The following is a 24,534-nucleotide window of genomic DNA, read 5'->3' as shown; positions in this document are numbered from 1 at the left end:
GAAGCTGACTGGTTTGAAAGTGTGTTTAAAAACTAGTACTTGATTAGCAGAGGTGTTTTTTGACAGATCTTTTTGTAATTAAGAATTATAGTTATCCACCCAGAAGTTCAAAAGTGGTTGTAGTGAAAATAAATGTTTGTGCGCCTCCTTTATGATTAAAGTATTCAGAGTTGTGTGACGTTTATGGAAAGGGGCTGAAAAATGTTTGCAAGTTCAGTTTTTCTGTAGAAAAACAAAAGCTTCAGAAACTGAGATGACAAGTCGAAATGTGAATATTTATACACTTGTAAATGAATTTTATGGGAGCATTGAAGAAATGTCTGAACATAATGTATTTGCATCTCTGTATACAAACTGCAAAATGAATTATGCTGGGTCTAGAACCTCGCTGGTGAATTGCAGATGTCTTTTGTACATACATATGGCTCTGAGAGCTTTGAACTGTTTCCTCAAGCTTCACTCATCAGAAAGATCGTATGGATAAATTCATTGCAAGATATTTTTTTTCTCTCTTGTTTGCAAAGCATGGTGGATCTGTTTGATAAATATTGAGTTCCAATTCATCATAAGACTGAAATGAGTTACTTCTGTACATATGGAATATGGGAGTGAGATGCACAGAGGGTATGTTTATAGTTAGCAAAATTAATAGTTGGAAGCGAATGCAAAGGAACCTAAGCCTAAACAGCTTGGCAGGCCAATAGCCAGTGAATGTCTTTGAGCACTGCCAAGCATGTAGCAGGCATGCTGAGCTCTCATCTGTACGGAGGTACAAGAGACATGCCTAACTTCCAGCCTTCTGACAATGTTACGTGGCTTTCCTCTGTCTTTGCACTACCGTGGATTTCAGCCGGCATCTGCTGTGGGTACCACTAGCGCATGAAATCAGTGGGAGCTGCCTGAGGAAAGCCAGCAGTCATGTTATGGCAGCTATTTTTCCCACAGCCTTTGTCCCCTTTCATGAGGCATTGACTGAGGTGGGAAGGATACAGGTGAGTAGTGCCAGGGTGAGGGGTGGAGAGTGCTTGTATGGTAAGTGGGAGCCCCAGTTGTTGCATTGAAGTATGAGCTGCCAACAAGTTGTTGAAGTGCTGTCTCTGGCACTCCACCAGTTGGACACAATCCTGAGAGTACTTCGGCAAAGGATGCGCTGTTGGGTGGGCTGGTGAGCTGCGAGCTCTGCAGCTACCTGTGAACCCAGGGAGTGCTGAGCCTTACCCAGCCCTTCATACAGTCAGGCTCCTTGGGCAGTCTTTGTGGGGGATTTCAGATGCTGTGACGCTGTAATTTAGCAGTCCAGGCTAACAGCCAATTCATTTCTCAATATGTGTTGTTATTTTTTTTTTTCCCCTCTTTTCCTGTTCCTTTTGTGCGAGAGTAGCTCACAGCTTCTTAAAGTAGCTGCTGCTATTCTGAATGTGAGCAATGTAGGTTTATGAACTGAAGTGACCACAATGACGGAGGGGGTCTGTTTCATTGTTGCATATTTACTGCCAATCAGGTTTCTATGCAAAATCTCTGCTGACAATCAGAGCTCTATTGTCTAATTCAGAATCTGCCATCCTTTAGGCTTTGATTTCAGTGGATTTGTTTTCAGTGTCTCATCTTTCTTCTGCTGTGCTACAGCTATCGTTTCTGACCTATTAGTTGCTAAGCATACCTTAATGTCTTAGAATTGGAGGTGAAGAGAGGTACTGATATTATAGAGACTCCAGACTGTGGTATAATAGCACATAGTTTTACTTCCTAGCTGTCTTTTAAAAATTGAGATGATATCAGGCTGCTGTTCATTGAAGAGTGAAGTTCTCCATTACTTTTTTCTTCATAGAAATTAGCATTCAACATTTAAGCAACAACTCCAAAGCATTTTGAGTTGGATGTTCAAGAGATGCTTGTTCTTGGGTTTCTTTCTACCTTCCCACTGGCATTGGAAGTAGACTAATGCTTTGACATTACAGCTCTCATGGAAACCAGCAGGTAGATCTTGAATTATGTGACTTGTTCCTTCAGTAGGTAAAGTCATCCTCCTTTGTCCAGTTTTGTGCATTTACCTTCTTCCTGCTTTGTTACATACTAAATCAGTCAGTACTTAATGCCTTTGTGGGAAGAGAATCCAGACTTGCTTTTCAAAAGGAAACTTCAGGCATGCATATCTACTGGAGTGGAAAGGAAGACTTAAGTATGTGAGCTGCAACACCAGTTGTGCACACAAATGAGGGTGGGGAAGAGCATCTGCAAGCAGGCAGTGACTGTATGTATTCCAGCAGTGATGGACTCTGAGCAATGAATGACTTCAACTTTGCATTAGGATGGTAGACATGATACAGCAGTGAACTTGTGTAGTCCCTCTGTGTGTTCCTTGCCAGGGTGGTGAAAGAGGAGCTTTCTAATCACATGCTGCTGGTACCCAGAGATATGGTGAAAAAGTTATAGCTTCATTTGTGCCCAGCTGGTTAACTTTAGTTTCAGTAGGGCCTCAGCAGGTCCTGACCATTAAGTTGTTCTGCCATCTCTAAATTGAACAGTACTTTGCCAGACTTCCTTGACAAGTGTTGGTCTCACTGAACTAATATAGATCCTGAAGAGTTTGAGAAGATCTCTTATTTTAGCTTGGATATGAGTCATTGTTAGGCACTGTTTTCTGGTACAAGAGTAATTCCATCTCTTGTATCCCACTTCCTAATTCTAGAGTTAGGAAAGTGAGTTCTTGGCAAATAAAGTGGCCCTGTACTCATTCTATAGAATATCAGAAGGAAAATACAAATCAAAGATGTCTGTCAGCAAATGTCATACTTCCATAATTTTGTTTTAAAGCCAGTGTAACAGCTGGACTTCTGACTTAAAATCATAGAATCACCACAGTTGGAAAAGACCTTAAAGATCATCCAGTCCAACCGTTCACCTATTACCAATAGCTTCCACTAAACCACATCCCTCAGCACAACATCCAGTCTTCTTCATGCCAATCCCAAGTCCTTTTTTAAAAGAAAAAAAACCTGGATAAGCTGCAAGCTCCCCACCACCACCACCCCAGCCAGAGGCTCTATGCTTGCATTCACTTGTGTACTCTGTTGGTTTCACAGTTCATATACTTGTGTTGGTTTTTGTGTTTTTTGTTGGCTTTTTTTTTAATCTCCCCCTGCACTCTGGTGGGAAACATGTCTGCAGTTTCCTTTCAAACACACAAGGCTTGATTCTCCTCTCACAATGGCATAAATTGTGAGGAACTCTGCTCAAATCAACAAATGTAAAGACATGTAAAATGGGGTGAGAGAAGAGCCCAGCCTCTGGTTTCTATTTTTAAGCGAGCCTGGTTTAACCAAAAACTGTTCAGTGTGCCACTGTGACTTTGTTGTAGATATCAGTTGCTATACTTGTTTCACTTCATACATAATGTTTCATTTTCATATATCATATACTACAGCAAGTACTCATAATGACACACATTTCTTTTATACCACAGTACTTCTACATCAAGTTTTGTAGTTAATAAGTAGTATACTGGTAAAGTATTTACCTTGCTAGAATCAGACCCTACAAAAAGTCAGCAGCGTGGCTGTATTTCTGTGTAAGTCCCAAGGGAAAGAAGGCTGGACTGACTACAGCCATACAACTTCAACTTCCTTTGTGGTTTTCTACTGCTGTAGTTCTCATCTGTGAGTCACGTTCCTTGTTATCCAGCTTCAAGATACTGGTTCTTCATAAACAAAACTCTTTCAGCTGTTGCTTTTCCTGTTCTTGAGAATCATTTGGCTCCATTCTTATGTTTTGTACATAATCAAGAATTTATTTTAACTTCAGGGAAAATCTGAACTGCGAAGTACTTGGCAATAAACTTGGAATATCCACACAGTTTCTGCCATTGCCTACGTTTTGGTGGTTGTTCACATTTGTTTATTTTTTGGCAGTGGATTATGGACCTTAATTACCATCAGTAGTCAAATAACTGAATGAGATTATACAGCAGTGCTGTAAAAGCTGTTCACGCTGGCTATGATCTGTGCATGTGTGGATGTCTTTGAAAACAGTCACTTCATTCATTAACCAGCGCAACAGGCTCCAACCCTGCCACTATTTAGGTTTTGGAATTAATGCAGTGTTCTCTACCTAACTGAAACGTTGCTTTGACTGCTTCTTTTTACAGTTTAAAAAATAACATGAAATAGTTGACTCCTGTAGTGTTTTTTAACTTGCAGTAGATCTAACGGCTTATTTGAATTTGTTGCTTGAATGGCAAATTGCTGGTGTGCAAAAGGAAGTCTCTTTAAGCCTGAAGAACATGGTAGGCTGAGTGTATCACTTAGCCTTTATCTCTGACGTGACTGTGATGTGAGTGAAAACCTTTTTGTGTTTAGCCTCTTAAGCTGCTCAGTCCTTAAGCTTTCCTCTCCAACTTTAATCTGGGCCCTTCATTCTCCCCAAGACAATAGCTTACTTAACTGACTTGTAATGATGTTTATACATCAGCATATTTGTGAAGTATCCGGTGTAGACAACGCAGAAGAAGCATGCTGTGTTGCTCAGGGTGTTGTGTAGCTTCACAGCCACAGTTGTTCTCCATGACCACTTTCTGCCTTCTTGAAAACAAAGGGTTTTTTCCCTCATCTCTGCTCAGTTTTGTGTTACTCAGCCCAGGGAGAATGAATTCTGGATATTTGCTCACTTAATTCATCTTAGTGAATTCATTGTAGCTTAACTGTGTCTCTTACGAGGTCTGACATTACCACTTAGCATGGTAATGGCAGCTAAAGCAGGGCGTGTGGATCAGTGCTGCTGACAGTCACCAAGGCTGTGTGCAGCAGTGCTTGCCTACAGCTGATGTGAGGAATGATGGCAGGGCAGATGCATATGTTTGACATATGATTGTCAATCAAACGTGCTTTTATTTAAGAGCTCATACCTCTCACGTTTGTTTTCATAGAGTAGTCCGTAGTGTGGAAGAGGGAACTGGCAGTCTTCTGAATGCAGATGTGTGCTGAATGTTGGCCCAGCAGCAGGTTTTGTACATTACTAATCTGATGGTTTTGAGACGTTCTTTGTGCCATTTTTAAAGCACTGATATCCTCTGAGACTTGTTGGTAACTACAATGCATAGCTAGAAGAAAAGCTAGTTTGGGTAGTGTTTTTGAAGTATAAGCTCTGCTAAACAGAAGTTGTCTTTGAGTACATGATGGGGAAGCAGGGAGACTAGAGTATGAGAGAGTGGGAAGATCGGTCCATCTGATGCAAATGGATGCAGTGATGACTTAAGCCTGAAATATTTGCCAATCAATCTGAAGCACCTTACCAACTTCAGGAATGAAGCGTCCTCCATTGGAAAGGTACAGCTAAAACTCTGCTAGAATACATATGCATGTATTTGGGACAGAAGACATTCACTTTGGGGGGGAGGGAGGGATGGAATAAAGTGATGTTAAAAATAAATACTGAGGAGAAGATGTAGGGGGATCCCAGAAGACGCGGCCATACGTGCTGACCTGAGGAAGATCACATATAGTAGGAATGATAGTGCTGCGTGCTTTTGTTTTAATGCTGAGATGCAGGGCTCGAGTTTCAACTACTTGTCTTTGTAAAGGAAGCCGGGCTTGTCTTCTCAGTGCTTCTCTGGGGTTTTGAAGCCGAACTCGGATAGTGTTGGCCCTCACGGAGCAGCAGGAGGCCGCTGGGTGGCACTCGAGAGCCGGCGGCTCCTCTGCAGTGTGAGCAGCAGCCTTTACTGCCGGGCCTTTCCTTAGCCAGCCCTCGGAGGAGGATTGCCGCCTGCTGTGGTTTCTGCCATGGGGATGTGAGTGTTCTGGGTGGATGAAGGGAGGCACAGCCTGATAACAGCCGCTCCACAAACACGGGAGACAATGGAAGAAAACCAAACACTTTGAAGTCTGTCTCCAGGCCCTTGGTAAGCTGCCCCGACTAGTTTAACTAGGCCCAGGAGAGGAGGAGGGAGGAAGAAATGGGCTTTGCTGAATACCTCAAGGAGCACTTCCTTATCTCTCATTCCTAGAGAGCCTTTGCGATGAAGTGAGCCTGTCCTGCAGATACAGCAGTAAGATAGACCTACCTGAAATGGCAGGAGGGGTGCATCTGATTGGGTTAAGCATTCATGGGTCCCTGTGTACATACTGTTAAGGTTAGATAATACAGAAGCTGATTAGGGTCAGCTCATTGGCCATTCTTTCAAAGGAAAGACAGGTAGGTGCTAAATTGAGGTCTGAGTAACCCTGTTTGGTATACGTGCTGTGGCTGTCGTAGGTTCTCACAACTGCCCTTGAAAAGAGAAGGAACCCCTTAGAAGGCCAGCAGGCAACTGGCTATTTCCAGTGATGCTGAGTGACCCTGGGGCAGGAGAGGGATGCAGCTCAACTAGCAAATGAGAGAAAAGGCACCAGCTGTGCAGCACACAGCCAGATCTGCACATGTGGAGGGATCAAAGCTGCTGAAAGCTGAACCCCGAGCTCTGTGCATAGCGATCCTCCTTCACTTCAGTCAAGTAGTCCAGCTGCGTGAGTGTTACATATGGGCAAAATATTCCCAAGTATTCAGAGAATCTTACACAGAAAAGAAGTGGGAAGGAGTTGCTGGCACAACTCAAGCGTTTGGCCAACCTCACCAAAATATTGTTTAAAAGTAAAGCAGTGGTTTTCTTGGAATGTTAGGCATATGGTTTGAGTGTTTTTAGCTTAATCCTTGTGTTACCCTGTTCACGTGTTAAGTGTTACTGACTTTATAGCTTTTGTGACAGGAATGTAAGGCAGAGGTGCTAGTAATGGGTTGCCCTGAGTGGCAGGCATCAAAGCTGTTATCAAACAGGCTAGAAAGCGTTTTTGTCCTCTGCAAATACTGGGTGGTGCTACACCAAATAAAGACCTGCCCCCCACGTGTGTATCCTTCTTCCCACAAGAGAAACAAAACATTCTTCTGGGTTTTTTTTGTTCTTTGAATTCAATCTTGGGAAAGGAAACCCTCAGTAGTAAATAATTAGGTTAGGAGTTAGCAGGATGGACTCAAATGAAAGTGCCTCCTGCAGCGATTCTTCTTCCATCTTCATTGTACAATGGACTTTCTCAGCACTGCTTCCTGGTATTCATCCAACCCCCGAGTACCTGTAACAATTAACATTCTCCCACATGGCTCACAAACCCTTGGTCAGTGTTTAACAGTGTGTTTGTGTGTGGCAGTGGCTTAACCCCTCCTTGAGGAATCTTGCTGTCTTCATTCTGCCTGTCTTCCTTGTCCTTTCTTCCCTGTTGTTTGTGGCTCATGTATGCAGTTTAAACAGAGACTTAAAATACTAGCATCGCATAGCAAGAGCAGCAACTCCTCTGTCTTCAGAAGAAGCTTTAATTGCATCAAAATACCAGGTTTTAATTGTGTATCTGTAGTAGTCCTTATCTAATCTGCTGTTCACGCCTGCGTATCGATTTGTTATAGTCATAAGTTGCTGATAGGAGCATGCTGTTCCACTCTCTTAGTGGAAAAAATGAAGTGATTTCTGGGCCTTCTGCTAGGCTTCTCTTACTGCTGTTGTCTTCACAACCTGGACTTGAGCAGAGTGCTGTCATACTGGTTGCCTCTCAGCTGGAGCTTGGCTCTGTGGTGCTTTGTTAGGGCACAAAAGGCTACACGCTGTAACCTTGTGCCATGAGCAGAGCTGAGAGATGCCATAAAATGGGCCATAACTGGTACCTCTGCCACGTTGTGAATCTGTCTTAAAGGCTGAAGATGTGGATGGAAATAGAGTGTGCAATATTTGCCTTTCAGGCTTCTAAGCACCCTGAAGCTGCATTCTTACTCAGTGTCTTGGAGATGCTGTGAACATGGTTTTAAAGCAGTTTCTAACTTTGGGAGATGGGTGTGAAAAAACACAGAGATATTGTTATGAAGAGAGGAGCCTTGGCAACAATGTAGTAGTACTAGGATAGAAACTGTGAGGTATTAACAAGATATAGGGATGCGAGAGCAAGAGCTAACAGTGAAATATGTATTGCCCAGTGCATAGCTTCACTGTTGGGTTGGTCTTTAGTGCTGTGCTACTTGCAGAGCTTATTGGTGTGGGATGGGTACAGGTGGTCACAGTCTGCAAAGCACTTATTACCTAGTGGTAGCAGTAGCTAAAAGAAACCAAACCACCATCCCCACCCACCTCCAGTGAGAAAATGAAAACAGTCAGTCTCTGAAGTTCTTGTGGGCTTCTGGAATATGGGAGCTGTCTCTCCTACGTGACAGCTTTCACTCCCAATTGCTAAGCCCTGGTGATAGCTTTATTATGCAATCACGAGGCATTAAAATTGCTGTAGAGGAGCGCTCAGTGTTGTGTTATTGCTCTTGGAAAGGAAAACAAGCCTGAAATGCTTGAATATGTAGTTGCATCTGCAGTATCAGTCCTTTGAACTCCAGCGGTTAGAGCACTTCAGGACTCAGTAGCGCATGTTGTTTGTGATGTTCTTGTTGATCTTGAGATATCTACTTGGGCTGCTCAAGAAGGTGACTCCAAGGACCAAAGTTAAACATATTCTGCACCAAAAGAGATAACAAACTACTGGAAATAATTTTACTCATGAGAGTGACTGACAAATAGATTGAAATCTTCAGAACAAGGGAGGGATGGGAACAGCCCGGACTTTTTAAGCGGTGTTTCTAAAAATAAGAAATGCTAATGGACAACTGCAGTGTTTTAACAAGCATGCTTTGCATTTAGAAGTACAGATATTTTTATTTGGAGTTCAGAATATGATAAATCTTACTGGAAGTACTCAGTCTTTTGTCTGCCTGACCGCTTCCTATCAGTTAAAAAACTGGCCGTACATTGGATTGATAAGGTGTAACCCTGGAACTGCTTCCTGTACATGATCTTAAATTCTTTTCTTATCACGTTCCAGTCACGTCTGGCAGCGTGACACACGCCTTCAGGGGATGACAGACTGTGGTCATGTGGGATTTGTGTTTTCAAGTCTTCTAGCATAAATTTTGGGAAGCTTATGTTGATCAGGTAACACTTCTGCTTCTGGGTGGATTGTGTGCTGTCTGCACGCCCACATGTATTATGTATGAGTAGTGCGGGAGCGCAGAAAGTTGACAATATGGATAACAGTCTTCAGCTGATATTTCATAGTTCAATATTTACACTGAGGCTGGAGCAAGCTAAGGTTCAGCTGGATTATTAGCTCAAGGAAAGCCTAGTGATGTAAATGTAGTTGTCCTCATCTCAGTAGGGCTTCAATCTCAAAAAAGAATCAAAGCAGACAAGTGTAACTCTGCTGTCCTTTGTGTGAATTGAGACCAGTGAGCTTTGCCAGGCTCTAGAAGGGCCTTTGTAGAGCTCCAGCATTGCTGGGATCCCAGAGTCAGTAACGTGCCTGCGCAGCTCTGTCAGTGCCACCTGAGGTTGGGTTCTTGTTGCCTGCAAGTCCTATGGCAAGTTGATGGTGAGTGGGTTTCATTAAAATATAATCTAGTACTATTAAAAAGTAAGCCCTTTGTTTCAGCTGTCTTTATAGATCCGCTTGTTTGTGGATGTCACTATTGTCCATTTCCCCCACGCTTCAGATATCAAATGTCTTTCCTGGCAGCAATGATATGAGTAAAAATAGTAGGGCTGATCAATGGGAAACTCCTTTTTAATTCTGTGGAATACTCTTCATAGTACGCACTGCTTTTTGTCTCTTAACCTCTTCTGATAACCTTTTTCTGTTCCTGATACTCTTTTCCTTGAAAGTTTGAGGCTTCTACTAGAAGTTTAGACTTTTCCAAAGGCTTCTTCCCCTTCGCAGAAATGGCGGAGTTACCTCAAAGGTAATTTAGCAAGAGTGTTGTACTCATCAGGAGGCAAAGCTATTGTAAGTCCCTGAAATGGGAGCAGTAATTCTACATCTGTATCTCATAATGGATTTTAGTTTGTTTATTTTTAATATGAAAAACAAGCAAACGCAGTTGTCACTATGCTTGAAATGGCATAAATTCATTTTAATACAGAACAGCAATTCGTAGAACTTTAAAGCAGGATCTCACCAAACTGAAGAAGTCAGGTAGGACAGCAGACCCTTCTCATCTACATGGCTGTGAAAAGGGTCAGGGCTTTATTCTCATTCTCAAGAATGGGAAAGAACCACTTAAGAATGCAAATCCACAGTGATTCCAGAGGGAAATACAAATATAAAGGTAGAAGACTGTCATCTCCAGAATCTCTCCATGGGTGGAAATGGGGCTCAGGAACTGGTTGTTCTGAAGGAATACAAATCCAGTACTTACAACTGAACTTGAACATCCAGGTTCATTTTGTTTTATATGCAGAATGTCTGCACACTCATGTCTTTCAGAGGGGATTTCTGATTGTGATTTCATTCCAGGTGATTTGGGAGTAATGAGGAAGTTTGATAACTCACAGGCTTCAAAGAAAAAAACAAAGCTTTGAAATTGCAGATACCCAAAGATACTCACAGAAATCTAGTGGAAGTTTGTTTCAATGGGGATTATCGCAAAGGATGTCCCTAAATTCCCATGGCTATTCCGGGGATCTGAAGACGGTTCAAGAAGTGTTCAGAATATCTGAGTGTAACTGCTGGGCCTCTGGTTGATGAGGGCTGATGGGGCTGATAGGTAAGTTATAACGCAATTGAAAGCATATGCTTCTTAGGATGCACAAATCCATGCTCCACAGTTACTTTTCTGTGCTGTAATCCAGCATGCAAGTCTACCACTGTTTGGTCAGATTACATTATCACAGGTAAATAATTAAAATGTCTTTATTCTTTCTGTGAATTGTTAATCACTGCTTAATTCTTCTTAGTAGGTTGAGCATTCAGATACATAAGCTGGGTGTAGGAAGTCTATTGTGCTGTGAAACACAGATACTCTACTAATCAAACAGTGAACTCATCTTTGTTTCTTCTCACTTCCCCATCCCAATGTGTAAAAGAGGTGGAAGATCCATACAGAGTATCAGCCTGAATGTGAAAGAAAACTGTTTGATGTAGAAAGGACAATAGCACCTGGAGAACAGCTGAGAGAAAAGTGCTTGTGTAGGCTCAGCTTCAGTTGGCTCAGCGCACTATTTAGATAAGCGTGGCTGTGGTCTGTCTTGTAGTGGTGTTACTGCTTGTCTGACCTCATGATGAACCGACTTAAATAATCAAATCAACAGGATATTTTTTTTTTCTTTTTACGAAGTTCACTTTCTGCTTGTTTAAGTTCTTGAAGGGCTGTACCGTGAGATCAACTGTGTGCCAGTGCTGGCATAAGGAGGCTGTGTAGTCAACACAGAAGAAAGATACAATCCCAAACATAAACTGGTTTAAGCTGTTCTTATATTGCATCTATAAAGTCCCTGGTTATTCAGTTCTTGTTCATCTTGATTTGTGTCTTTCTGCAGGTACACCCTGTTTCATGTGTTGAAGTAGCTAGGGAGGCTGCTACCCATGGATGACACACTTAGAGCCTTCTTGTCCTTGTCATCTTTGCCAAAACTGACTACCCTTTCTCAGCAGGGGACCGCTTATGTCTTGGCCACATCAGTTAGTACTGCAATCTAAATCGTGGGTAACAAGGAGTCTGAACCCATGTTGCTGGGCATCCAACTGGAGTGCGTGAGATGCATGTGTACTCTGGAGGGATGGCATTTGGGAACAGGATGGGTTAAACAGCTGAAGGCAGTATCTTTTCAAGTTACCTCAGCTAAACTTTGTTAGAATAATTTTGTTACTTCTTGGAAATCCAGGGAAACTTTACTGTGGCCTTTCGGTGCTTCAAGAAAGCTTATGAGCAGGAGGGAGACTGACTTTTTAAATGCTCTGATAGTAATAGGACAAAGGGGATTGGTTTTAAATTAAAAGATGGGAGATTTAGGTTAGATATTGGTAAGAAATTGCGTATTCAGAGAGTGGTGAGGCACTGGAACAGGCTGCCCAGAGAAAATGTGGATGAGCCCCATCCCTGGAAGCCTTCAAGGTAAGGAAAAACTTCTTTACAGAAAAGGTAGTTGAGCACTGGAGTAGGCTCCACAGGGAGGTGGTTGAGCCACCGTCCCTGGATGTGTTTCAGATTGTTTGGATGTGGTGCTCAGGGACGTGATTTAATGGAGGGCTGTTAGTTAGGGTAGCGTGGTTGTGTTGTGGTTGCACTCGATGATCTTTAAGGTCTTTTCCAACCTGAGTGATTCTATGATTCTAAGACTAGGTAGGATGGGGCCCTGGACAGCCTGATCTCGTGGGTGGTACTCCTGCCCTTCGTAGGAGTGTTAGAACTGAACAGTCTTTAAGGTTCTTTCCAACCTGTGCTATTCTAGGATTCTATATCTTGTATTTGTAGATCTCTATGCCCACAGGCACATTTTCTGTCTTAAGAGAACCTAGAAATATACAGTGGGCAAAGCTCTATGAAATTTCAAGATGGTACAATGGTGGGTAGGTAAAGAGCCGGTGCCCTAAGGGAGGGTGGAGGGCAAAGTAGCCCCAGATCTTTTATGTTCAGGATGAGAGAAGTAACTAACAAACCTCCTGAATAGGAGACCTTTTTTCCTGTAGACAATATCCAATCTTTTCCATGGTACCTTTCTTTAATGTATGGTAGTTAGTAAGGTATAATTAATTCCAGTTTTAAAAAAAAACATATCAGTGCCATCAGTCTGTACGTAGTCAATGGTGTGTTCAGTTGACTGATTTCCATTTAATCTCTGGAGGTTTTTTTTTCCAAGGCAATGTAACTTGTTTTTTGAAAGCACCAGGAAAAGACTCCAGCACTTGAGCTTGTTTTCCAAAGGAGAGATTTCAGATTTGTGTGTCTCAGTAGTGTCATGAATGATCTTGATTCACCTACAGATCAAAAAGGACATCAGTGAGAGATTTAGGAATGCTTTGCAATAATCATCAACCTCTGAAAACTGCTAGAACTTGTTAGATCTTGAATGTTAAAGTTACTCTGTCTTCAAAGTGATCGTGCTGTGCGCTTCTGTAAACATCTTCTGCGTGTTCTGTCATTATTTTGATCATTTGATCTGTCTCATACTAGCAAACTCAATATCAAGTCTGGTGTTCACAAAAAGCTTCTCACATACATCACATACACATGAGCAAGAAAACTTAATAGAGATGACTGCATTCTTGTTGTGCCCAGTGCTGTTTTCTTAATGGGGATTTCAGAGGCCCCAGATGTGGGGCCTTGCAGAGAAATGCAATGCTAAATAGCATGTTGCTTAGTCACCCAGCATTACTGGGTTTCAGTGCTGATGTTTATGGGTTCCTCCAGGAAGAGAAGTGAGCATTTCAGAGTGTTAAAATGAAGTAACTGTTGTTTAGAGGATGTTGCTCTGATGTGAATTTATGCTTTTATAGTTACCTGCATAAAGTATTTTGTTACCAGTTCAAGTCTGTGGTCTAATAGTTACGTAGCCATAACATTCCTACAGCACCTTGAGCATTTTTAAATACTCTGAAGAGACCTGCATTTTTAAATGCTGGTGTATTCTGGTGTACAAACTCTATTGCTAGCACTGGGTGCTGTTCTTATGTTACTTTGTTTTAATTCACATATGTAGGCTATATATAAAGAAAAGCATAAGATGTATTCCTGCAATTAGCAAAGGCAAAACTGGCCACACATTTCCATGTGGCCAGCTGAACTGTTGCTTGATCACTTCTGTTACTACACTGTGCGCTGATCATTTTTTATATTAAGAAAAAAAACTGAATACACAAACACAGAGCAGGGAAGGGAAGGCTGGAACATAAAGCCAGACTGTCCAGCCACAGTAAAAAGCTGCTTCAGACTCAAGTTGCAGAGGTTTCTGCAGTGTAGAGGTTGGTAATGAATTCTTGTGCTGTATTCTTGACTGTGAGCAGGTACTGTGCTAAGTGTGGGTCCCAGCTGTCAAAAGTCTCCCAGATTTCTGTGTGCAGGAATGGCTGGAACTTGGAGAGGCTGAACAGTCTGGCTCTTTTTTTTTTTCTTTTTTTTTTTTTTTTTCAACCAACCTTGTTTCCAATCTGGTCTGAATGCAATCAGTTATCTGTAGATAGCAAGCAGTGACTGGCTATGAATAATGTCTGTGTTACTTGAAAGTGACATCTGTGACTTGCCAGACAGGCTACGTGAAATGCTTCCAGTCATCTCGATGTTGCTCACACACGCCTATAGGAGGGAACCACAGGCCTAACTTGGGACCAAAACGATCTGCTTCACTTCATCCACCTCAGTCATGCGCTGCTCTAGCCCAAGATCTGCAAACTGAGGTTTTTGTGATTCACTCAGAGGGTGCCCAGGCTGCTGTGGAGCCACAGGCCCCTCCTGCTGCTGGCTGTTGGGCCTCTTTCTGGCATAGGAATGATGAGACACAGGAACATGAAAAGACTTTAGAAAACCTTTGTTTTGGTGCTTTGGTAGAATGTTTACTCTAAGAGCTTGTGTCTCAAGGTCAGCTCCTGAGCATTTCATAAAGAAAGCTAAGTTTTCACGTCGGTGAAAACACTCTGGTGGTGTGGCTGAAGAGTGTGTTGTAAGAGACTTAGGCCTCATCCACCCATAAGGAGGGAACTGAAGGAGTGTTGCCCAGTTGTAGCAAGTGACAACATCAGAACAAGGATTTAAAGCCTCTGGACCCCATGAAGCAAGAGAAGGGGGCGTACAAAATATTCACATTGGAAGGGCTGCAGTTGCTCAGTGCTCACACTCACAATCTGGAGGAGATAATGATGACAGATTGCTCTCCCCGCCATGACAAGTTCTGTATTCCACTTTATTTCACTTCAGCCTGGTCATTCTGGCATGTTTCCCTGTATGCCCTAATGCGTCTATGCTTGTTTACACTGTTATGTTTACGGGGTCAATTTTTGCAACCATTCAGGAGAGATTGAAATAGGTATTTTTTTAATAGGTAAGGAAAAGTAACAAGGATTATTAATTGAACAAAATCCATTCATTTATGTGCAGCCTCTCACTCTCACTTCTGTTACCTGTCCTGAGTGTTGACTTAACTAGGAATCAGTTCAGAGGAGAAAGTTTTCCTGCCATTCTCCCATCTTTCCCCTGGATTGGTAGAAACAAGAAAATGACTCTCATGTGTGAGTGGTAGAGATATTATGCAGAGAAGTTATTGCAGAAGTGTTCTAATAGTGACTTATGTCTAAGAAGCAGTAATTACAGCTGTAGAGCCTACTGAAGTGTGATATTTTTAAGCAAATCCCCAATGCAAGATAGTTAGAAAATTAGTGTGAAACTCATCATTTTAACTTAGTCTCAGAGACTGAAAAAGAAATCCCCAGAATGTGCTATTACTTGTTTTTCTGCCAATTGTTCTTGACAACTCAAGGTAACTGAGTTTAGCTGTCCTTGTGTTATGGCCTAAGGAAATGAGACAGGACTGGGGAAGTGAGATGCCTGATAGCACTGACCGTGTTTGCACAGAGTTTATCTCCTGGCCCATTCCAAGGCTTCTGTTAAGAACAAATGGATGAAGGTTGACTGCTGTGTCAAGCCAGCAGGCAGAGTTTATGGTTTGGGGTGTTTTTACCGCAGAATGACTGTTAACTTCATGTCTGTACTCTCAAAAATTGAATATTTACATTCAGTAAGTTCTGTTTTCTGTCTAGCCAGGAGATGGCTCTGTCTAACCATTCCCAGAGGACAGCAACTTTCTGAAGCTAGAGATAACTGGTAGACTTTGGTAGAGAGCTGGAAGGGATGTGAACAGTTAAAGTAAGAAAAATGATGCCTTTGGACATGCTTTCCTGCAGATGAAGCTGTTTGTGGAAGGCCAAGGTAAAGGTGTTACAGTAAGTGGAACCTAGATGCCAAAGCTGGATGAGCCTCATGCAGCCTTCTTGCTGCCCAAAATAGCCTTTGGAGTGAAGCATAAGCAGCTAAAAACATCAAGCATGATGTTCTAATTTCTTTGCAAGTGTTATTAAATTCAGTGGCCAATTCCAGTGATCTTGGAATAAAATGATAATGGTGCCTATTGAGTGACTTCGTACCGTGGGTATTTCAGTCCAAATCAAGTCTTTGTCAGCATTCCTATCTTCTGGGCAGAAAAAAATGTGGAAAAATATCAAGTAGTGACAAGTGTTGCTGTTATATTGTCTTAAGATAGCTAATTTTTTTCTTCTTAAAATTCAGTGAATTCTCCATCAGTGTTTTAATGCTGGGAGATCAGCTTTCAACTTGCAAAGTAAAACCTATGCATTTAAGCTCAGGGGACAGGCAACTTTCTATTCAGAAGAAAAAAGCAAATCAAAAGCATTTTAGAGCTCTAGTAAGTGTGGCAATACAATTGGCAGCACCTATTCTCTTGGGGGAGTGCTCAGTTTAGGGCTTCAGGACTTTCAAGCATTGCTTGGTTTCCTGTTTCTCTTTATTTCCTGCTTCCTGTGTAGATGAGGTGATTTGCATGTATTTTTTTCATACTAAGATGCCTTTGTGATCTGGAGGTAAGAATCTCAAATTATGCAACGCTTCTGGAAAACCCTGATTAGAAAATATGAATACATTTGGTATTATTATTATCTCAGCTTTGGAGAAGGTGGGCTTCCAAAGTGGTTGGTTTTGGTTGAGAAACATCTAAATTTAGTGCTTTTCCCCAGGACTTCATGGAACTGAGAAGCTTTTGGGCACACAGAAATGGAGCATCCCAACAACGCGTCCATTCTTCTGAGATTTTACACAAATCTTCATACTGTAACACTTGAATATTTGTCTTCTTTTAAAATCATAAAGGCCAATCAGTCTTCTGCCTGCATTTTGCAATGAGATGAGCTATGAAAGTGCAAGAACAGTATTTACTTCCTTTCCATGGTCCAAATTCCATGAGGCAAGATGAGACTGTCTTAAAAGCTTTTGAGAACTGCCTTGCTGTAAAATACCACTGGTTGTGTGCTTGAGGCACTGCTGTGAACTGACTTAAATACATCAGGGAAGTGCATCTCTATACAAATACACAGCAACGGTTACTTCTTTTTCCCAAGTGTTCATGAAACTGTAGCCTGATCATAGGAAGCTAATTCTGAGATGCAGATCCCAAATTAGGCTGCGAATAGTTTGGGAACAAGTTGCAAAGTTGAACTGAAAACTCTTTTCAATCCCTGGAAGGGTAAATCCACATCTTCCATGTCCAAGAGCCGATTTCATCAGATCTCGTTTATAACAGTACAACACGTACTCACAAAGAAAAATAATTGTACTTTAGTTTTTTCCCCACCCTCCTTAATCCTCGTACTTCTGTGAACTGCAAAGTAGGACAGTTTAACATCCTTCTTACCAGGCATCTTAGAGAAGGGAGGGACAGACAGGTGGGGAAGGAACAACTACAATCATGAAAAGATAAGTTAGTCCCAACTTCTGGCACATCTAAGAGTTATAGAATCTAGAAAGCAGACTTAATAAGCTTTTTGTGAATCTCTTTGATTTACTTCTTCTAAGTCTTGTAACTCCATGAGAATTAATAAGTGCTGCTTTTAGTGCAGCACTGCATTAGTAAGCTCTTCACTTGAGATGCACAACAGCTGGTTGTTGAACATGTAATTTTGCCAAATTTAGAACAAGAGATTTAAGAAAGAAGCTTTTTCTTGTAAATTGTGCATGTATATAATTAGTAGCTTAGTACCATTTTAAACTTTTCCATCTGCATGATTGTTCTTTTGCATTACATAAGTCTTCAAGAACAGGTTTAATTACCTAATTAAGCCTAGGGTTATTATTTCCTGTGGAACATTTTAATTACAAATAAAATCTGAGGTTGAAGTAACTTAACGTTGAAGGAGAAGTTTTGTCCTGAGATTTTACAGCCATTTATGCTGCAGTAACTGAGTAAATGTTTCCATATGAAACCCTGAGGAGCAGGAATTCTTGTTTGCATGTATCTACCCTCTCAAGGTAGCCTGCAGAAGACATTTTTGAAGCTGCTCTCAAGCCATCTTTGCTTCCTAGGCCTTCCTAAGCAGGCCTTAAAATGGTTGCGTTTGAGCAGTACGTGTTCATTAAATAGTTGTTTCTAGCCCTAGGTGCTAACGGTATTGGATTAGTTACTGTGATCTTGATGGGAATGGTGGCCGGGTTCTCCAAAGCATGTTGTTCAAGGTTTATAGGACTAGAAATGGAATTCTTTCAAAACTTACATTATTGAAATATTAAAATGTAATATTTAGTGACTTAATAGTTATCTAAAAGGCAGTTCTCCTTTTAAGTGAATAGCTTTTTCTTCATGATAAGAAGGTGTAAATGCTTACTGACACTTCCTCCAAGTTTCAGTGGCTGAGAGTTCAGGTGGAAAGCTGCACCACACTCTTGGTTGTCTCACATTTTGGCTTTTCAAGAAAGCAGTGCCATTTTAAGTGAAAGGATGCGAAGATGCTTGTCTTCTTGTCACACCCTTTGAGAAAAGCCAATTCAGAATCATGTTTTTTTTCTTGCCTATGTTGCTGTGTTTACAACAGTGTCACGAGAATTAATGCCGGTACAGTTACCTGAGCTGCGTGTTGAACAAGATCTGAAACTTCAGAGAGAAAATGATGTGAAGAAAAGCTTATTCAGAGGAAACACTATAAACAGTGAGCCCGTGGGCTGCTTTTGTAAAGCAGAGGAAGCTGCGTTCTCGTTTTCAGAGCAGAAGACAGTGAAACAGATGGACCAAGTGGTTTGGCAGAAGCAGGAAGTTTTATTGTTGGAGGGGATTAGAGCTCAGGAATTTTGGTTTAGTGGCTTGCACACACCCTTCTGAATATTTACTTCTTAATTTTTTTAATAAGGATGTGGTTTGAGAGGTAGGATTTCTTGAGGGGTTTTTGGAGTGAGAGGGGAGGTAGTCATGCTTGGCGGTTTAGTTCACATGTGCTTGATGGTATACGCTAGAAGTACAGCAACAACAAAGCTCCAAAGATGAGCTCCAGAAATCTCTCTTCTGCTGGGGAGGGGAAGATCTGCAATTTGTTTGCGTTAGTGAGGAGAAATGCGGTCACAAATATGTGCACTTGGGCTTTCCAGTGACTGGAAGTGCCGTGATGGAAGCAAACCAGATCTCTGTGACACTTGCCAGGATGAGCACATGCTCAGTGAGCCCATCTTCGGTCTGCAGTGACAGCTTAACCTTTTTGATCTTTGTTTCTGAAGCTTAGTGAAGCAGCAGCCCTGTGGATGATTCTCAGTGCAAGTGGAAGATGATCCTCTTCTCTTTTGGTATGGAGCAGTCCAAGAGCTGTGCTGCCTGACTGCAAAGCTGGCACTTTAAGAGAAGCTGACCATTTGAAATAAGCTACGGCTTCACACATTGAGGGTCTGGCCATAAAATTAATATATATGTATTTAAAAATAAAAAATAAAGAAGGCACAACAATTTAAGGCTTGTTCAGCTTGGCAGAGATTTCAAGCTAATTCTCAGGTCAAAACCATCTCGCACCCACACAAACAATTAAGAAGAAAATTATCTAAAGCCTATTTGCATGATTTACTCTGGAAACAAATTTTACTCAATACAGAATGAATTATTCCACCATAAAATAGATGGAGGTACTTCTTAGAATAAACTACTTTGCATCTTTTAGCTGTCAGCTTGCTCTTTTAAACTATTATTACTTACTTGTCTCAGCCTGCCTACTCTTGTGTCCTTAAGTGCTCTGGAATCATCTTGCCTGGATACAGTCTTGCCTATCTCTGTATGCAATATAGTATGTGTGTGTGTGTACATATGGTTAGTGTATATGCTGTATGTAGGTGTAGCAAGTGTGTCTTTGTTGTAGCTCAGTCTCTGCATCCTCTCTGCTTCCCAATGGAAGCTCAAGGCTTTATCTTCCCCGCACTTCTGAGGCCTGGCCTAGCAGTAGTCACTGGGGCATTGAGATGACTTTGTTTTACATATTTTAAAATGAAAAGGGCATTCGTGTCAGCACTGCAGTGAATCTGTAAAAAAAAAAGAGATGACCTTGGGGAGAGGGAAATTGTAAGGCCCCATATATGTTGTTATAACTATAGGTCTGGGTGTGGGACAAGCCCTCTTTTGCCAGGCAGGCAGCCAGGATTAGCACTGCCATTACAATATGGTTGAGAGCTGAAACCCCATTAGGCCTTAAGCAGGAGGAAGTCTGATGCACAGCCCTGTGGCTGTGCCAGGCATCCCTCGCTCCTGGGCAGAGCTGTGTGTAAATCCGGTACACTCCTGGAGGAGCAGCCCATCCTCTCTGACCATGCACAGCACACTGGATTTTTCAGACTTGCTTCTCTGAAAGCTCTGCCCGGAGGTCTGCCACGGGGGTATCTCTGCTGCAGGGGCAGCCCCTGGAGATGCAGGTGGTGTTACCAGCCCTGCCCCAGTAACAGTGGGCACCTGCAGTCCCCTGGCATGGCTAGAGCCTGCTGGGTCAGCACCTCCAACCCACGGCCTCAGCACAGCAGGGTATTGTGAGCATTAGCAGCAGGACACGGTGCTGCTGCTCTGCCCCTGCCCTCTGTGCTCAAGTGCAAAGCCCTGCGAGTAGGTAAAACAAAGAAAATGTGGCTGTGCTGCTTCATGATGTGAAGGGAGGGAGGACCAAAGAGGAAGCAATCTCCAGCAGCCTCCTGTGTGTGGCCAGACCTCACTTCCAATCACTCTTCACTCCACCTAAGTAGTTCTAGTGATTTACATGGCTTAATAGAGAGTGCCTTCAGTTGCCTTTCCCTTCCTGTGTTTTGGCCTTGGGCTACAGGCCTCCCTGAGAACCTTTCCTCCTGATTTCTGAGCCCCAGCTCAATCTGCTGTGTTGGTGTTGGCTTTTTCCCAGCGCTGCCAGTGCTGACTGTGCTTCTCATTTATCCCATTGGATACCATTAAAAAAAAATTTCGGAAATCATTTTTAGGCTGTTCAGCAGATTGGTGCTAAAGCAGTCATGGTCTCACCCATATGCCAGGTTTTAATTGGAAGCAATAATCTGTTGAGTTTACTCTGACTTTAGGGAGGACTGAAGTCCTATTTGAAACAGTTTTACTCTTCTAGCTTTACTATTTGTTCTTTTTTATCTTTTTTTGTTTTTTTCTTTGTATTGGAACATCTGTTTCTGAATGCAGACTGCCTGCGTTAGCTCCTCTGCCCACCTGGATCCCTCATCCTGCTAGGGATCGCAGCTGCCCAGCGGGATGGGGAAGGAGGGTTGCTTGATAGATCTCTTCCATCTTTCAGCTGGCGGGAGGATGGTGATTCACCTCATCAGCTTTGACTTGGAGCATTTCTACACCCCAGATGTGTGTTCCCAGCATTCTCTAGTTGGCTGCGCTTCCTTGGAAGCAGAAGCTATGGGGGAATGTGATAGAGACATCCAAGTTCAGCAGCACAAGAGCTATGTAAATGTGACTGTGGTGATGCTGGCTCGAGCTGAATATCCAGCTGTACCGCATCATGTGGATTTATGAGCCTGAGTCTCCACTAGCTCATGAATCTCTGCTCTTGATCTGTGACTTGATGTAGGCACGCACATCTCTGCAGATGCCTGTATTCAGGGATCTGGGCTCAGAGGGCTGAAACTTTCTGTACGTTACCATTTCCAGCACTGATTTCCAGCTCTGACTGGCAGGGAGCCCAGCAGCCATGTCACAGAGGGCTTCTTGCCCAGCATCTTGTTCCCTTCATTGACTTGATTTTTGACTCATTTCAAAGTTTTGAACCTTCTGAGTTTTTGGGTGGACTGACCAGGTCTGTCTCTTTGAAGCATTCTCCCAGGGAAAAAAAGTGGGCCACTGTGAACCTCAGACTACAAAGGAGGATGTAAAACTTCCATCATCTTAATGCCGTGAAATAAATGCTCAAGCAAGGCTTTTCTTAGGGACACGTGCTTTGAAAATGATGAGCTACATGAGAAAACCCCAATGAGCAATGATGGAGTAACTTAAGTTAATGGCGTTTATACTGAGATTGGCTCTTCTTCTAGATGAACAGTATTTCAGAAAACTTAATCCATCAGTTCCTGATAAACCCTTACACACAGAGTCTTGCTTTGTTCTGTTTCCAGGGTAATCCTGGCTTGCTCGTATTACAACTATAAAGCTGGGCACGCAATATTTTTAATAAGTACTTATATCTTGGTTCAATAAAAAGATATATAAAAGATATATAAAAAGACACGCTGCGGTGTCTTATTTCAGTGTTTTGTTTCTTTTTCCTCAAGTCAGGTTACAAGATGAGAGGACACTCTGCAGTTAAAGCTGTGTTGTCAAGGAGAGCCATCTAGATAGGAGCTGATGAGATCTTGACTAAGCTTTTCAAGGCAGAGCTGTTTTGTCAGTCAGATTCCTGTTTGTCTGTGTTGGAGGAGTGGCATTAAATAAAGTGTTCTCCATGAGTTAAAAATGACACATGCGTCTTATCCTCGTGTCCTATAGCTTGTTGCTATAGAACTTGCCGAAACCAGTGGACAATAGCGTGCTGACTAAACACCCCATAAATGACTTGTTTTAGGCAACTTGCGCAATATGTGTAGCAATTCATGGCTCTGGAGTGCGCATAGTGCTTAATAAACCTGAAGTATTCACAGCAGTGCAACGCTAGCTTTTTTCTTCCTTATTATTATATCTCTGAGGAATGGGGACCATATTTCTGTAACGTTGGCTTAGAATTTGTCCTTGAGCATGACATCATTGCATTGCATCTAATTGCTAACAGATGGGAATGGGTGGATGGACGCTGGCACCTTCTGAAGGAGTAGGCCCATCCTCTGGCACAGCTTTGGTGCTGACTGTGGCCGAGTGCCATGGTTGCTGGCTGGGGAAGTACAGCTGATGCATCAGAAGTCCTGGTTGTCCCTCATGCACTCCATTGTTTCTTCTTTTCAGTGAACCAATCTATTTCCAACTGTATTTTTGTGAGCCCTGTAACTTTTACAGGACAAGACAGGCCGGTGATCTGAAATGTAGAGGGGAGTCCCTGTCCTAACCCAAGTGTGATGTCAATGAAGGATGGCCAGTAAAAAGAAGCTAGTCTTAATGTTTAAGTTTTCCTCTTCAAAAAGTGTCCTAAAGCCTAAACTGCCAGCAGGACTGTCAAGTCGCACTCACTTGCCTTTAAGCTTTCTGAATATATTTAATGAGAAAAAAAAAACAGCCAGTGTTTTTATTACGGGTTGCCAGCATAAATATTTAAAACATCCCCTATCTCATTCCTCTAATCCCGGAAAGATTGCTTCTCCTAGAGACTGGGAGGCAGGTACTCATGTTTGTAAATAAAAGATCGTCTCAGAGATCAGAGAACTGTGTGTTTTACTGCACTCTGTGACTAATTGAAAGATAATGCAGTAGAAAAGGAGGTGGGAGGAAGGGGACAAAAGAGAACAAGAGCGAATACATGTGCGCAAGTCAACCACAAGCCATATTACCCTGCTGCCGGGGGCATGGAAGGAGAGGGTATATAAATGCGTGCTAGCTGAGATGGAATAAAGCCCCAAGACAAAACTGTTTACAACCTGCACGCTAAGTCTGCCTCAGCCTATCAGTAGTGGAGGTTAAGGTCTTATTTTGCTCTGTCAAGTTTTATTTGAAGCTTCGATATGGCTTTGGTCATGGATATGCAATAGGAAACGCCAACATTGCTGGCTCAGCCAAGGGAACTGACTGCAGCCTGCTGCAAGGTGCAGTGCATTGAGAGAGGGGCTTTGAGGCTCTGCTGGGGTGGGCAAAGTGTGCAGGGCTCCCTTCTGGGCTCTGCTGGTGTGGCGTAACTTGTGGGGCTGCAGGAATAGGAGAGCTTTCATTTGCATCCCATTCCCTTCTCAGCTGTGTTTGCATAAACTGAACAGCTTTCCAAGTGAAAGCTTCCTTTTCCCTCGTGGAGATGATATTTAATGTGAGCAGACAGAGTGACAAGAAGGAACTAGGCAAAATCAGAGCAAACTTCCAGTGAAGTGCTTTGCAGTAGATGGCCTCGGTTTGCTTTAGGTCACGTGTTTACTCCTATGTGTAAACTGTGGCCTGCTGATGAGACAGGAAATGTTTGGGGCTGGAAAGCTTCCTGTGGTGTCCTGATTCATGTGAAAATGAAGCTCCTTGTTGTTGCAATCTTTCCTGGCATATCTTGTTGGGGTGTCCCCAGGGTTCGAGCTAACAAGTTGAGAAAACTAAGCTGCAGACGGCCTGCAGAGCTTGTCGGGCTCTGTCCAAAGGATGCTGCTCTGGCCAAGCAGATGGTTGGACTGAAAAATGAAGCGGGGGCTTTGGGATGTTTCTCCAAAGAAAAGTGGGGAGACAACTGAGTGAAAAGGAATTTTAAAAGATACATGACGTGCAGAATTCTTGTTCTCAGGGCAGGAGAGTTTTACTGGAAACACATGGGTTATGGGCAAGAAAAGGTCATGGATCAGATACTGGAAAAGGTGTGAGGCTGGTGGTCATCTCAGAGCTGGGTAAAGGTGCATCCATCCAGCCTGGATGCAGACTGACAGATGTTGGATGACCAGGTATCCTCCTTAAGGTGTACGATCTGTATCAGATGCTCCTGTGGCAACTCGGGAGTGACCAACTCAATGCTGACCAGACCTGGTCTTCTCACGCTCACTCCACACAGCAACCAAACGCTGTGTGTCCCTAATGAGCAGAAGAGG

General features: G+C 42.6%; 1 protein-coding gene across 3 annotated transcripts in view; it reads left to right on the top strand.

The window, feature by feature from the left end:
- Positions 1-24,534, top strand: part of PRICKLE1 (prickle planar cell polarity protein 1) — a 56,657-nt gene that overhangs the window by 3,985 nt on the left and 28,138 nt on the right. The window contains exon 1 of one of the 3 annotated variants that reach the window (XM_085536247.1): positions 5,696-5,896. The exons of the other annotated variants lie outside the window; for them this stretch is intronic. The gene's annotated coding sequence lies outside the window, so the exon portion shown is untranslated. Of the gene's footprint in view, positions 1-5,695; positions 5,897-24,534 lie in introns of those variants that run through there. 3 annotated transcript variants of the gene reach the window in all.

This window comes from Coturnix japonica, chromosome 1 (assembly GCF_054131305.1).
Source record: "Coturnix japonica strain WE chromosome 1, WE-NBRP24, whole genome shotgun sequence".
Classification (NCBI taxonomy): domain Eukaryota; kingdom Metazoa; phylum Chordata; class Aves; order Galliformes; family Phasianidae; genus Coturnix; species Coturnix japonica.
This window is presented reverse-complemented; position numbering and strand designations above follow the sequence as displayed.